This window comes from Neofelis nebulosa, chromosome 9 (genome assembly GCF_028018385.1).
Source record: "Neofelis nebulosa isolate mNeoNeb1 chromosome 9, mNeoNeb1.pri, whole genome shotgun sequence".
NCBI lineage: Eukaryota > Metazoa > Chordata > Mammalia > Carnivora > Felidae > Neofelis > Neofelis nebulosa.
In genome coordinates this window covers 27,497,053-27,513,066 of record NC_080790.1, presented here as the reverse complement: position 1 = coordinate 27,513,066, position 16,014 = coordinate 27,497,053, and the positions used below count along the sequence as shown (strand labels likewise).

General features: G+C 41.9%; 1 protein-coding gene across 7 annotated transcripts in view; it reads right to left on the bottom strand.

The window, feature by feature from the left end:
- RASGRP3 (RAS guanyl releasing protein 3) overlaps positions 1–15,609 on the bottom strand; it is a 108,051-nt gene extending 92,442 nt beyond the window's left edge. For 4 of the 7 annotated variants that reach the window (XM_058683011.1, XM_058683013.1, XM_058683012.1 and 1 more), the window contains exon 1: positions 15,315–15,605. The gene's annotated coding sequence lies outside the window, so the exon portion shown is untranslated. Of the gene's footprint in view, positions 1–15,314 lie in introns of all 7 variants that reach the window. The other 3 variants (XM_058683016.1, XM_058683018.1, XM_058683017.1) reach the window with 3 other exon arrangements.
- Positions 15,610–16,014: the final 405 nt, after the last annotated feature.

Genomic DNA, 16,014 nt, shown 5'->3' with positions numbered 1-16,014 from the left:
AAAACAGATGGAAAATTCTTCCCAGAAGTTAATTCTTTAGTCTTATTCCAAAAGGAGGCCACGTGGCTCCTCTGGCTGTGTGCGCTTAGAAGCGCCCTCCAAGCCTCTACTGGTTTGACACGTGTTGGGGTTGCTGTGCAGGCAGTCGTGGGGGAGACCCTAGGTGACTAGGGGACAGTCAGTCATACAGTCCCCTGGCTGTGAATGGCACCTCCACATGTCCTCCCCTGCCCAGTTATCCAGGAATCTGTGATTTGGGCCTGATCACTGGGGTGCTAACATACAAACCCAATCAGACTAAGAAGCAAAAGACAGGATTTCTGCTACCAGCTCTGCTCAATCTAGTTGAGGGATAGTGAGTGAGTCGACCACATTACCATAAGGAGTCCCCCATAATCATCAATAAAGTAGGAATGACAATATCCATCTCACGGGTTTTTCTGGAAAGCTAATGAAATGAAGTACTTTGAAACCCCATAATATATTGTAGAAATGCAAAGTGTACTCATTTCTTACACTGGAAGACAGCTTTAAGCCTTCATAGGACCTTTGCTTCCATCATAGCATTGCCTACAGGGGAGGCTGAGGAGTTTCAGCTGACATCTCCAGTGATGTCTGCCTACATGCCCACTCTCAAGGGCAAGCTCATCTGCCCCTCCCACCTTGAGAAACTCTTTGGTATTTGGGGCAAAGTTCATTGTCCAGGGATAGGCATGTGATCCAAACTGCTGTAGTCTTAGTACCTCTCTTGCTTTGGCCACATTCGAGTGTTTCAGGGGTGAACATCTGATTCAGGCAGATGATTCCCTAACCTATGAGTCACTTCCCCATGCTTTTCAGACATGGAGCCAGAACATCTTTTTTCTGTCGCTAAGTCTTAGGATACAAAACCTAGAACTTATTAGCAATCACATTTTCTGTTCTGCCCATAACATTCTAGGATCTAAGTGGGAGTAGAAATCTGGTGTCAAACTTCAATTAACCTCTAGTTACTAAAAAAAATTTTAAGCATTTATTTTTGAGAGAGAGAGGGCAAGCACAGAAAGGGCAGAGAGAGAGGAGGACAGAGGATCCAAAGCAGGCTCAGTGCTGACAGCAGAGAACCCCATGCAGGGCTCGAACCCACAAACCGTGAGATCATGACTGGAGCCAAAGTCTGACCAGACCCAAAGTCGGACACTTAACTGACTGAGCCACCCAGGTACCCCTCTAGTTTTAAATATAAAATCCATGCTTTCAGCTGGACCCCATCCAAAGACCAGGGTCCCCAGTCTACACACCCCATGTTTTAACTTCTTGAGAGAAAAAAACCTCCAGAATCCTGCTACACCAAGGGAGGGGGCAACTCCCAACTATGTAAAGTAAGGGAAGGGATCTGGGAATCTGCTTATTAGGAAGACTTTCAACCAGTCTTCCTGATGTTAGCCTCATCTTCACCTACAGTTTCAGGGGAATTCCTGGGTTCTCCAGGGCAAACTGGATTGATTTTCTGATTTCTATTGTTGAGTTACTAGTCAGCTGTCTATTTTCCACCTTTCAAAATATTGTCACTGTGCATTTGTGACTTAAAAAAAAAAACCCACTGATCTCATTTGAATGGGATCTCAGACTTAAAGTTTTGTGTTACACCCTTCTTTAGCCAAAAACTCAGGGTCTTTTTTTTTTTTAATTTTTTTTTTCAACGTTTTTTATTTATTTTTGGGACAGAGAGAGACAGAGCATGAACGGGGAAGGGGCAGAGAGAGAGGGAGACACAGAATCGGAAACAGGCTCCAGGCTCTGAGCCATCAGCCCAGAGCCTGATGCGGGGCTCGAACTCACGGACCGCGAGATCGTGACCTGGCTGAAGTCGGACGCTTAACCGACTGCGCCACCCAGGCGCCCCTCAGGGTCTTTATAATACACTCATCACTCTATAATATGCAACCCTCTTTGGTGGTCCCTGGGGGCCAGGCCCACCCCAGGCTCTCTACCTTGGCCACCCTTTCCAGTCTTATGCTCCAGATTTCAAAACTATTCTTCTTTCCAGGCAACTTCCTTAATTCACAAGATTATTTATACAACCCAACTTAGAAAAGTACAGATAACCCAAGTTTATGTCAATGTATCACAAGGGGTTGACTTGATCCTATTTGGAATAGTTGCGGTTTTCAAAAAATGACTTATGTTCTTTGTACGTGTGTGATTTCAAAACTCATGTATGTTCACCACAAACAATTTGCAAAGTACAGAAAAGCACAAAGAAGAAAAATAAGATCGACTGTCATCACACCATTCTTAAATTTCATTTTCATGTACATGTATGATAACCTGCAGAAAGATGGTATCCAGTGACCCTCATATGACTTATACCTCATGGAATTTATAATTAAATTGATGAGAGGAGAAACTCCTGGAAAATTAACTAGGGAGGCATAAAATGACTGAAAAAATGAAATATCCCAAATATACCAAACATCCTGTGATTCAATATATTAGATAGACAGTGTGTTATAGCATTTCTGAAGAGGTCAAGGTCCCTGAAGACTGCTGATGGCTTTGTCAAAAATGGCAGATGTGTACCACATCTGGAAGCCTGCAGGATTTGGATTGAGAGAAAAAAGGGGATGTGGTGGAACCTGAGCTGCCTAGATCAGCACAGGGAAATCTGCAGAGAGGGAAAACACACGACATGTTTAGGCAAAGTTAGGAGACACATTATTGGTTAGGACCTGGCAGAGAGAAGTAAAATAATAAAATAAAATGCTCTATTACATCCGAAGGCCAGATGTGTAAGAGATGGTTTACATAGCACAAGCCTCTCTTCTGAAAACTGTCCCCGTCCTCAGGACTACTACCGTGCCTCCTCTCTCAAGGTCATAAATGACCAGACAAGGAACTGATACACCTGAAGCAGGTTTAGGTCAGTCTGATTATTAGATTCTTTCTCAAGAGAATTGGGAATTCAAAGCAGGAGATCTATCCATTTCTATCGGTGCTTGAACAAAAAACTTTCAAACTGAGGAGGTGATGGACATCCTCCTTCCTCCTGTGCTCAGTGAGACAGGAAAAGCAAGGGGGCCAGGAGAGCAGAGCCTCTGAGGAATGGCAAAACCCATCACGTTCCAGCAGTCACGGCCTCAGGCCCTGATCACCTGGTTTCTGGAGGGAGGTCCTTGCCGTTCTCAACTTCACTTCTGGTGCTTCCAGGACATATTTTTCTTAAAACCAGTATAGCTACGTTGAGTGAATTTCCATTCACTGAAGCTTGTCTAAGACCACAGGCAGTTTGCAGGCTTCTGTCAGGAATTTAGCTAAGTTACTCCACGGTGTTGCTGCCTCAGCATCCATTTTGTTTGGCCAAGTGGCCTGCGGACCTTACACTAGCCCCTCATGTGAGGGGATAATATCCTGCAGAGTCACAGGTACATGTAAGTTCCTAACAGGACTTCCCTAATGACCCTTGTGATAAACAGTCCCCCCAGGCTCCCAGGGCCTTCCCTCGTGCTACCCTTAGGTAAGACCCCGGTGGAGCTTACCAAAATCTTTTTGGTTTGAATCGACCAATCTGGCCATAGCCCAGGAACCCCAAAGCATTCCACTCACAGACTCTAATAAAGGCATGTGCCCTCGTCCTGTACCTGTACCCTACCTTGACCTCCCCGTGTAGACCCTCAAGGTATGCAGAGTGCCTCCTCCAGGACCTGTGAGTAGTAAATCTATTTCAGTTTCTGGTATGGACTTCCGTTTTGTTCACCATCCAGCAACAGGGGTCTACTTAACAATTGTTAACAAAGTCCTAACACTCTCCAAGACAGAGTATTCTCCCAGGAGTATGGAGAGGTGGGTGTGAGGGAAGGGGAGAGCCTGAGGGAAGGAAATCAGCTGGATGGCTGCTGACAGAGTCCTTGATTGAGGTAAAAACAAACAAACAAACAAACAAACAAGAATGGAAGCAGTAGTGACAGGAAGGGAGGAATGGAATATGAGACACATTTAACAGGAAGGATGATCTACTTATGGGGTTACCTGGAGGTGAAGAACAAGTTAGAGGAAAAATGGTTCCAACCCAGATGGGATGATGTCACCATCAAAGGAAAGAACACAGGGAGGCCGGGTAGATAAGGGAAACAGGGTAGGGTTTTTGTTTTGGAAGTGCTAAGTTTGAAACGATGATGGAACATCAAGTAGAAACAGACAGACAGAGACCTGCACCTAGAATGGAGGCTAAAATTCCCTCAGAGTTAGATAAGCAAGTTCAGAGTTATTTACAGATGGAAGCCATGAATAAGATCTCTGAGGGAGAAAGGATTTAGACAAACACAGATGACAAGGACCCCTGGTAAACAGCTACAATGGAGGGCAGAGAAAAAAAAAAACCCTTATCAAGATTGGAAGAAATCGGGAACAATGTGGCATCTCAGATTTCAACAGAGGAAAATTGTAGGATATTAAATGGTACAGGGATCAAGAGGAATAAAAATGGGAAGAGATCATTTCCCACATCAGTCAGAAAGTTTCTGACATTATATTTTCAGTATGATGGGATTGAGGACAGAGTATCTGATTTTATGTGTTTAAAACTTTGAAAGAGAAATGAGAAAATGAAGGTGGTATGTGCCAGAATACATGCTGAGAATTTCAGCAGTGGAATTTGAGAGCTCAAATGAGTACCTAGTGTGGGCAGTGGATTTAGGTAGTCTGAGTCGTAGTTCTCAGAGCAAAGAAAAATCATAGATGCTTGCTTGCTTTATTTGTTTGTTTGTTTATTTATTTATTGAGAGAGAAAGAGAGAAAGCATGAGCAGGGGAGGGACAGAGAGAGAGGCAGACAGAGAATCCCAAGCAGGCTCTGCATTGTCAGTACAAAGCCCAGCGTGGGGCTAGAACTCACAAAATCGTGAGATCATGACCTAAGGCTGGAAATCAAGAGTCAGACATTTAACCAACTGAGCCACCCAGGTGCCCCCAAATCATGGATGTTTTAAAGAAAATGTCCTAGAAGCAAAATAAATTGAGAGAAAGGATTTCGAAGAAGGATGGGCTCATCTGTCGGGAGGGGTAGGGATAGTTTGGGATACAGAGAACACAGATGTGAGTGCCCCAGATGTAGCATGCCTCTTTGAGCAGCCTGTGGCACAACATGCCTTGATCTCTGTTAGTTGCCTTCCGTTACCAGAGAGACAGCCCCAGTTCACAGCCAGAAGGAATTATTGGAAGGTGTTCCAAAAGAGAGAAGTCATAGGAATCCATTGTTCTCCTGGCCCAGACTCCTGTTCTTGAGCTACATACATAATGTCAACTGACCCACATGCCCTTGAATTCTCTTGCTGATTTGTCAAGCCAACCAGTGGCCCCATTCAGCCCAGACTTTTTGACCTTGCCTAAAGGCCAGTTAATGCCTGACTACACCACCTGCTCTTCATTTACTGGTGATTAGAAAGAGCCATGGTGGTATCCACAGAATCCAAGTGTTCATGGCACTCACGAAGATACAAAAAACTGAGTTGGAAATCGTACCCAACACGCAAAGACCACCTGCACACCCCTCCCTCCCCTCCTGTTTCCCACCCTGAAGGCTTCATGGAAAAGCACAGAGAACCATCCAAAGTTGAGTCCATCGTTCTCTGCCTTTCTTTCCCTGCAGGAGAACGGGGCATTTGTGCACGAATCTCTGTATCATGTGCCCACATATTCTCTTTCACTGTGGCCTTCCTCTCCACCTTCCCTCTTGGCCAAATGTTACTCAGGAAAATCTCACCCTATTTGGGAGTGAGAAAGGATCCTAATTATGGCTCCGCACTAAAAGCATTGCTAGGGGTACTTCATCCTTAAGGAGAAGGCAAATCCTAAGTTTAGACATACAAATGTAAAGGCTTTCTCCCCCTAAGAGTCTCATAGGTAAGGCACCCTCCTTAGTAAAGAATTCCATCTATTTCCTCATTCTTCCTTGGTGAATTTGCTTTCCTACCAACATTAAGGGACAAAATAAGTAGGATATATCTTTGATGCTTGTTCCCGAGCCTGGTGCAACACCAGACATTTGCTAGCTCCTCTTCCAGTGCTCCATGTTTTGGATGTAAGGTGACTCTGAGTTAATTCAGCATATTTTTTGTTTTAATTATTCATATACTATTTATGGATTAATGTAGTGTAATTATTAACATATTATTAATGTATGATATAGTAATGTAGAAGTGATACAATAATTTTATTTCACTAAAATGCATAGGAATAGGGGAGCCTGGGTGTCTCACTCAGTTAAGTGTCTGACTTCAGCTCAGGTCATGATCCCACGGTTCACGAGTTTGAGCCCTGCCTTGGGCTCTGTGCTGACAGCTCAGAGTCTGGAGCCAGTTTCGGATTCTGTGTCTCCCTCTCTCTCTGACCCTTCCCTGCTTGTGCTCTGTCCGTCTCTCTCAAAAATAAATAAGCATTCAAAAAAAATTTTAATGCCTTGTAATAATTTAACTAACATGTATTCATAAAATAATAATGATTAATAAAGAAGAATTACTTAATGTAATACATTGCAAATATATAGTAAATACATTGCAACAATTTCATTGAGAATATATGTTATTTTAGGTGCACATACCCAGTCACTATTTATGACTTTGTTTCTATGGGGAAAATGGAAAGTTACTTCCGAAGGCCAAGAAAATTCTTACAAACAAGTTTTTGGAGCACTACCAATTTGTAAATCGATGGATGGTCATCATGTACATTTGATTTTAGAGTTTTCTGACTGCTTTAAATCTGGCTTTCCTAAACAAACCCTCCCGGAATAAGCAATGAACCCAAACGACGATCGTTCTAGGGAGCTGGGACTTGCCGCCAGGACTTCTGGGGCTCTTGTGTCCAGGTTCCTGCCATTGGTGGGGCCACAAGAACCTACAATGTCTTGTAGTTTTATCCACTTCCACTAGTTCTATTTTTGGATCCCTACATTTAGCACACAGAGCTATCTTTATCGCTCCAGCTGACTGGCATGAGAGTCCCCAGGGCATAGTAGTTATACAAGATTGTTGAAGCATACTTCCTTCTCTTCAAATAAGACAAGGCAGAATGCACAATAGACATCAGCAAGCAATCACAATGTTAGGAGTGTGTGTGTGTGAGTGCGTGTGTGTGCGTGTGTGTGTGTGTGTGTGTGTGTGTGTGTGTGTGTATTACTAAAGATTTCTTTCTTTGTGCTAAGTTGCATGCATTATTAGAAACACGATGTTCATAATGCTTTCTGGAAGTTAGTTTTAGGCTGTGTAATGGAATCTATTCCTATGCCTAACTTCACTTGAAAACATTGTTATAAAATAAAGTTTCTTAACAATTACATAGTCCAGATTTCAAAAATTGGGAGTTTTTAAAAACCTCTATTACCCCTATCTACCCTCAACTGAGGAATCCATTACAGACACAGTCTAAACGAACAGCTGGATTGTTCTAACAGGGAAAATAGTTGGATCTAATAGGCAAAAAGTCAAAAACTGGCCATCTTTTCTTGCTCTTCAGTTATTCAACTATTCAGTTGCAGATGATCCCTGTTCGAGTGGCTTGCTAGTACATCACAGAAGAGAAGGCTGAGTCCTGGACAGACAGTGGGATCTCACAGCCCAAATTTCAGATGCCATTTACATTACTGTGGCTGCACTATAGGTCTTCTGTTTAGATTCCCACTGTCTACTACAGTGGCCACCAGGCACCTGACTCCATTCAGCATGTAAGATGAGCCTTGTCTGAACTGAGACACATGCAAAGTACACACTGGATGTCAAGGACTTAGTACCGAAAAAAGAAAATGTAGACTACCTCAGTAATAGCTTTTTATATTGATTGTGTGTCAAAATGATAATGTTTTGGTATATTGGGTAAAATAAACTCTATTTAAAAAATTAATTCCGTTTCTTTTTATCTTTGTAATGTGGCAACTGGAAAACATAGCATGACAGTTGTGGCTCACATTATATTCCTATGGGGCAGCACCGGTCTAGAGGTCTCCACAACAAAGAGCATGACCAGTGAGAGGTTTTTAAGATTGGAAGCGAGAGCTGCTGCAGAATTTTACTCCAAATCAGGCTAATCTGAGAAGAATATGACTTGGAGTACAGGTTAAAGCACGCCCTGCATGTGTAGTTCCCCCATGCTAAGAATTTTAACAGTGCCCAGCAGGACAGTTAAGTTATGCTCACAGACAGAAGCCACTAGGGTGGAGAAATGTTACCACAGTGTATGTAACACCTACCTTACTTAGCTCTTTCCTAGTTGAGAATGCAGCCTTCATTTTCAGCTCAGCGGTTACTAATTGTGCTCATTCCACCAGAGAGTGAATCATGAATTCACTTATTTTGAGTTTTGGTTGTTTGTTCCCCACCCCCACCCCCAACCCTCTGCTGTTCAAATGAAGACTAGGGATCATTTCACAGAAAAGAGAAATATGGATTTGATATTTTAAAGTTTAATAGAAAATGAAGCATTTAAAATTTCATGTATGGGCCACAAATGGCCAGTTTATTAAAAAGGAGCGTTATTAGTGGACACACACAGGGAGAAGTTCACACTGGCCCTGAGTATCGATATACATAAAAAATTCAGTTCCAAATCCTTGATGTGTGATTACCGGATTACTGAATCAAAAACATATTGGGGGGGGTCACTGCTGCCAGCAAAGAATTGTGTAACTGCTGGTAAAAACAACAGTGATTTCAGGAGTGGATTGAAAACAAAACAATAAAATCTTTGTAATGTTCTGAAATCGTTGTAGGAACAAAACTGAGACTGGCCCCTTTGCATTTCCCAGTCTGATCTGCTGACCATCTTGTCTGCCCATAATTGTTTTCTGCCATTCATTTCCTCCAATTGTCAATTATTACTAAAACAATAATGAAAAAAAAGTGTGTGTCTTTGTTTCCTGTTGCTGATGAATATAGTGAAGTCATAGACCAGGCTAGTGCATCATCATCTTTTCCATTACAATGAATTATGCTGTCCCAAACAGGATACAGCTCTTGACTGGGCAGAGAGGCCGTAAATGGAGCTGAATTAGCACCTACATGATTGTCAGCCATGACAGCAAGAAATCAGAACACTGGCACTCAGCTCTCCGCTTTTTCAAAACACAACTGTTTTTTTGTTCCCGATTATAAGAGTAGTACATGCTTATCTTGGGGAACATGCTTATCCTGGAAACAAGCAGAAAATAAAAATCCCCATTATCCCACCAACTAGAGACTTCTATTGTTAATATTTTGGTATATAAATGCTCAGCTCTCAGCTTTTTCATGTAAACATATATATTTCTTAAGAAAGTGAGGGGCGCCTGGGTGGCGCAGTCGGTTAAGCGTCCGACTTCAGCCAGGTCACGATCTCGCGGTCCGTGAGTTCGAGCCCCGCCTCAGGCTCTGGGCTGATGGCTCGGAGCCTGGAGCCTGTTTCCGATTCTGTGTCTCCCTCTCTCTCTGCCCCTCCCCCGTTCATGCTCTGTCTCTCTCTGTCCCAAAAATAAATAAAAAAGTTGGAAAAAAAAATATTAAAAAAAAAAAAAAAAAAAAGAAAGTGAGATCATACCATGTATATACTTTTTTTGCCTTCTCTTTTTCACTCAGCATTTAGTATAAACATTAAATATTTTAATGTAATTTGATGCCTATATGAAATTCCACATTGTGGAATACTACTCAACAATTTCCTTATTTTTGTTTTGTACAATAAAACCTTGGAATGCGAGTAACTTTTTCTGCGAGTGTTCCGCAAGATGAGCCAACATTTCTAATAAGTTTTAACTTGATAAACAAATGATGTCTCGAAATACGAGTAGTATGGGACGCCAAACATCACATGATCACAACTGTGCCAACGGTTCTTGAAATTCGCTTTGATAAACAAGCGCTTTGCACTACAAGCATGTTTCCGGAACAAATTATGCTTGCAAGCCAAGGTTTTACTGTATATTTGTCCAAAATTTGTCCATTACAAATAGGTAAGCATTCTTTTATATACAGTTTTGTCTGGATCTATGAATATTTCCTTAGGCTGTATTCCTCAAAGACAGATTATTCACTTTTGACTAAAAACTATATTGTGTATCTTGAAGTAAATATTTGGAATAAAAGGAAAATTTATTAACAACAAAATCACATAGGTGCATTCAAAGCTATTTAATAACCAAACTTGATAATATGTGCCTTCCTAACAAGATAAAAAAGTGATTTTTTTTTAATGATTACGAAGTTTAAGATAAATATAACACTGGTCTATTCAAAATGCCCTTCAGGCCAGCCAGCTGGAAGGGGGTACGTAATGCCACGAAGTCCTTTTCCAGAACCTCCTAGCACAACTAGCCTCCAAACCACTGAGGAACCCACAGATGATTCTGCAGTGATTCTCTGAACTATTGGTTTCCTAAGGAGCAGGGGCTGCCTGCGTGGTCCCTGCCTGGCCTGAGCGTCGTTACCTAAGGCAGCCACTAGAGGGCAACCCAGGATAGAGTAAGGAGTTCAACATTCTCTGGCCTGTTTGCAGCATAATCTTTAATTCACCAGGTAGGTGACGAAAAGTAAAAAATGAGGCACTGAAGGGAAAACCAATTTTGGAAATAAATGTGCAAATAAATAAACACAAAAATCTGAGTATAACCTCTTCCCTTTTCCTCGGGGAGATTAACTAAAAGGTGCATAACTCTGAGAGCTACCACACTTAGAAAAAATTGAAGACCAGGAATCCAGTTAAAACTCAGGTGACAGTGGGGCATCTGGGTGGCTCAGTTGGTTGAACATTCAACTCTTGATTTCAGCTCAGGTCATGACCCTGGGCTGTGGGACAGAGCCCTGCGGAGGGCTCCACACTGAGTGTGGAAGCTGATTAAGATTCTCTCTCTCCCTCTACCCCTCCTCTCCCCTCTTCATGCATTCTCTCTCCCTCTCAAAAAAAAAAAAATAATAATAATAATCAGATAACAGCATGGAAAGTTGGTTCCTTTAGATCTCTGCAGATGCAAAAAATGAATCCAGAGCAGATCCTCCTTGTTCTCCATGGGAATTAGCAGGCATGTGGGCTTTGGCCTCTTACACACTTGCGTTCCATTCTCTACCTGTCTCTCACTAGCTAGCTGGTGGTGAACGTGTTACTTAACCTTTCTGAGCTGCAGTTTCCTCATTCATAAAATGAGGCCAGTGATACAACCTGCCCATGGGTGGTTGTAAGCATTCAACAAGACACTGGACATGAAAGGCTTAGCAGAAAAGGAAATGCTGGCCGTTATCTCTTCTGCTTCTCACCTCCCTCTTAAGCTGTTTCCCATTTCCAGCTGTTCACTTACTCTTTCCACCTGACTATCCCATCACAGCATCAAATTTAGTAGGCCTGAAACCAAAATCCTCATCTTCCCCGCTAACTCCCTGACCTGCTGCTACCTCTCTGATTGGCTATTTCTTAGAATAGACAGTAAAACATAACATCCTCTGTAACACTTCCTCTCTTCCTATAACCATAGCCAATTAGTTTACAAAACATGTTGATTTGTTCTCTAATGTGTCTCCATCTGGTTTCCTTCTCTCTGTTGTCACCAGGCATCAGAAACCTGCTCTGTTTGACCCACCAGGTCCTGCCTTGAATGGGCAAATCTCACTGATGTCATTTCCTTCTTCAAAGCCCCTCACTGGCTTCCCAGGGGATTCAAATTAGATTCTGCACCCCTCTGTCTGGCATTACAGTCCCACCACAGTCTGACCCCAACCTCCTCCAGACGCTTCTCTCTTGCCCCTTATGCTTATTGCCCCTGCTTATGTCAAACTGTTGACACACAGCTCCCTGGTATGGTTGCCAGATTTAGGAAATGAAAACAGAGGACACCCAGTTACATGTGAATGTTAGATAAACAACAAACAATATTTTTGAATAAGTAAGTCCCATGCAGTAGGCTTCATACACACCAGTGCAATCGGAGATACTTACACTCAAAAAAAGTTTGTTGTTTGTCTGAAATTCACATGTAACTGGGAATCCTGTTTTTCAACTGACAACACTATTCCTTGGGCACACCAAGAATATTCCCATCCCTGCCCACGTACACAGTTCCAATCTCGTCTCGGACACTTATTTCTCACAGTACCATCAGATCTTCTGCCTGCGAGGTCAGCTCAACCTCATACCTCCGTGAAACCTGCCTGAGTCAGGAGAACCTCCTTACTGGTACCCACTATGTACATCACTAATTTGGTTAATTTTTTTTTAACATTTATTTATTTTTGAGACAGAGAGAGAGAGCATGAACAAGGGAGGGTCAGAGAAAGAGGGAGACACAGAATCTGAAACAGGCTCCAGGCTCTGAGCTGTCAGCACAGAGCCCGACGCGGGGCTCGAACCCATGGACCGCGAGATCATGACCTGAGCCGAAGTTGGACGCTCAACTGACTGAGCCACCCAGGCGCCCCTAATTTGGTTAATATTAATCATTAATTTGGTATAAGATGCTTTGTGTCCTATAGAATTCCATTTCTCTGAGTAAATGTTGAGTTATCAAAGGTAAAGTTTGCAGTGCAAGTAGGAAAACTTCATAAATATGCTTGTGTGGTGTGGGGCTGCTGTAAACCTGTAACATAGGGCATGAAGGGATGAGGGCAGAGGAGAAAGAAAACCTCCAGAGGCCACTTACCTGGATTTGAGGTGCTCCCAGACACACTAAAACCAATATGCAACCCCCCCATCCCCACAGCATCAGGCCAGGTGGGTCCAGCTGCCTGACCTTGGCATGCTTCGCCCCACACTCCATTTCAACGCATCCTACAAGTCATGGGTTACACATGGTGACATGTCAATTTGTCACCACTTCACACTATCTCTTCAATAATCTGATTTCACTTATATTTAAATGTGAGGGCCAGAGGTGGCTTGATAACGTCACCTATTAACACACAGTAAATAAGAGTCATGCTGGGGGCACCTGGATGGCTCAGTCGGTTGAGCGTCCGACTTCGCTCGGGTCGCGATCTCACGGTCCGTGAGTTCGAGCCCCGCATCAGGCTCTGTGCTGACAGCTCAGAGCCTGGAGCCTGCTTCCGATTCTGTGTCTCCCTCTCTCTCTGGCCCTCCCCCCGTTCATGCTCTGTCTCTCTCTGTCTCAAAAATAAATAAAAATGTTAAAAAAAAAAAAAAAAGAGTCATGCTGGAAACCAAACAACGGATTTCTATTTGATTAATAGAAAAGCTAAAAAAAAAAAAAAAAAAAAAAAAAGCTCCTAATTTTGTTTTCAAAATTAGCTAACTCTAACATAAAATACACTCAGGAGCTTGAAAAAAATCAAGAAGCTGGTGAAACTATTAAACAGTCCCCCCCAAATCTATTTTAAATAACTAGCATTGCAGGAACACATTTATGACCATCTGCGGGCATCCAGAAACCAATGACCAAGCATACGACTTCTCAAAGTGAAAAAAAAATATGTTCTTAGAATAAAACACATAACTCCTAATTGTCTCTATTAGTTAAATCTTCTATCGTATTTAAAACATTTCTATTCTCAAAATGTAAATATACAAGTGAAAAATACACATTTTGGGAGTGCCTAGGTGGCTCAGTCGGTTGAGCGACCGACTTCGACTCAGTTTCATCATCTCCCGGTTCATGAGTTCGAGCCCCGCATCGGGCTCTGTGCTGACAGCTCAGAGCCTGGAACCTGCTTCGGATTCTGTGTGTCTCTCTCTCTGCCCCTCCCCTGCTTGTACTGTCTCTCTCTCTCTCTCTCTAAGAATACATAAACATTAAAAATATGTTTTAAAAAAAGAAAAATATACATTTTTCAAATGAAAAGGTTGTTTTGAAACTGTAAGGGCAGGGAGTTCAACACTCACAGAAACCAAGACCACTGTAAGCAGCATCTCTATCACTAGTCTCACGTGGAGTGGAAATTAATCAGATTACCCTGGATTTCACTTGGTGGAAAAAATACAATGGATGCAGAACTGACTTTGTGGCACTGGAGTGTCTTGGAAACAAGTGCTAAGAGTTTGTTTTACTTGTTTCTTCAGATCTATCATATTTACCCAGATTTATGTTATTTCTGTCTTTATTTTTATGGTTTCAGAGCAACTAAGAAAACTGGTTCTCTCTATTCAAAAATACTATACTTTGCTACAGTTTCCAAGGAATGGATTGTAATTTTTCTAAACAAACAAAAAAAAAATACTAATAACGCTTAAACTCTCCTAGGAAGGAGAACAGCCAGTCAAGTCCACATGGAGCCACAGCCACGTCTTGGCTCCTTGCACCAGTTACAATCTGGCTGGCTCAGCTTTTTCTGGCTTCCAGCTTTGCTATCTTCTTGCAACAGATTCTAAACATACCAGTCTCGAACTGGGATAAGCCAAAATAACAGCCAACGTTTCCTTCTGCTCTTTCTTTTCAACAGACCACTAGAGATGTATCCCTTTGTTGTCATTGTGGCATCAATCAAGTTACTGCAGGACACAAATGGGGGGTAGTCATCAGTGGTGGATGCAAATATGGTGCATCATTTCAACAAATGTGCTTGTCTGATGGCAAGGAATGTTAAAAGAATTCGGAATGTCCCTAGGAGCTTTCCAAGTTTTTGTGGGCAGCATCAACTGTTCTTGGATTTAACCTTTCCACCTTTCCACTTCCAAAGCTAGTGGCATTTTTCAGGTCACTCGGAAAATGCATGCTAATTGAATGTTTTGAAATCCTAACTTAAATGTAAATAAATTAGGGTGAACAGTTTCTATCACCATAGCTGTTCAGTGTTGTTTTGGTGCTTCTAGAAAGTCCTCCTTTGTCTGAAAATGAATGTCCCAGAGAAGAAGCTTTGTGTTGAAAACAACAACAACAACAACAACAACAACAACTTTATCTTCACTTACTTTTCTACAAAATTTAACTTTTAGTTAAGTAACTTTTCTCAAGTTTGAGAGCTGATTTAAATATATTCTAAACCAGTATTGATCAAAGAAATGGTACATGATCATTAATCAGCACTTTGAAGAGAATAAACAGACAAATCCTAGAAATCATTTTTCAAAAATGATCTTCAGCAAAAGTATTTATACTATTTAATCCCCTGGTGATCACGAAACTGAAGAAAGCTTAATGGAGATAAAGCTATCTTAAGGAAACAAATACTATTTCAAAAATATATATATCATTGTTAAAGACTGAATATGTCATAACTGAGACTGATTTCTATATTTCTTCAGAAATATAAATAAGCTTATGAGCTTTTCATGAGGACCTGCCTTCAAAGCATATATACTGTCTCTGGCTACTATCCATTGCTCATGATATCCCTTATAGACATAACAATGAACAGTCTTAAAAATGACACTTACCTTAACTCACAGACGTGGAATCATATCAAGCTCATTCCTCTCTTGAATTTTCTCTTTCCACTTCACCAACCCCTAACAAGTTTCTCTTCCCTGTGTGCAAACACCTAGAGATTTCTGTTCTGGCTTCTGAAACACTGCCATCACCTTCAATGCCCCAGTGCTGGTCAAAAGTGGGGAGAGAAAAAAAATTCAAATTTGCAAGCTGTTTACGCCTAACAACGACAGTGAAGCTGCTAGGCTTTGAGCTCAATGAATTAAAGGTTGTTTGGCTAAATGGCAGGCACACTTCCTCCTATTCTTTCTGAACTTAGTTTTCCTGCCTCCAGTGGAGCTTTTTCCTTTTCTGGGCTATAAATAGGCTGGTCGTAGGAGCACTGAGGAAAGAAGAAGGCAGGAAATGCATTTGATTTCAAAAAGTCTGAGGTGTGTGTGTGTGTGTGTGTGTGTGTGTGTGTGTGTGTGTGTGTTTCTTTCAAGTGAATACAAGCTGAGGAAAATTCAGCGTTCGTAATGGTACCAGAGTCAAAGTTTAATTTCCTATCATCTACACTTCGCTAAATTGACATTTCCCATAAGGAAAGCTTGGGTTTGGAGATGTATCATTTTCTGTATAAAATACCATCAGCAAACATGTGTCACCTCGTTCATTTCCCAAAGGAATGGCTTAAAAATAGAATTTCCTGGGGGAAATGAGGGATAG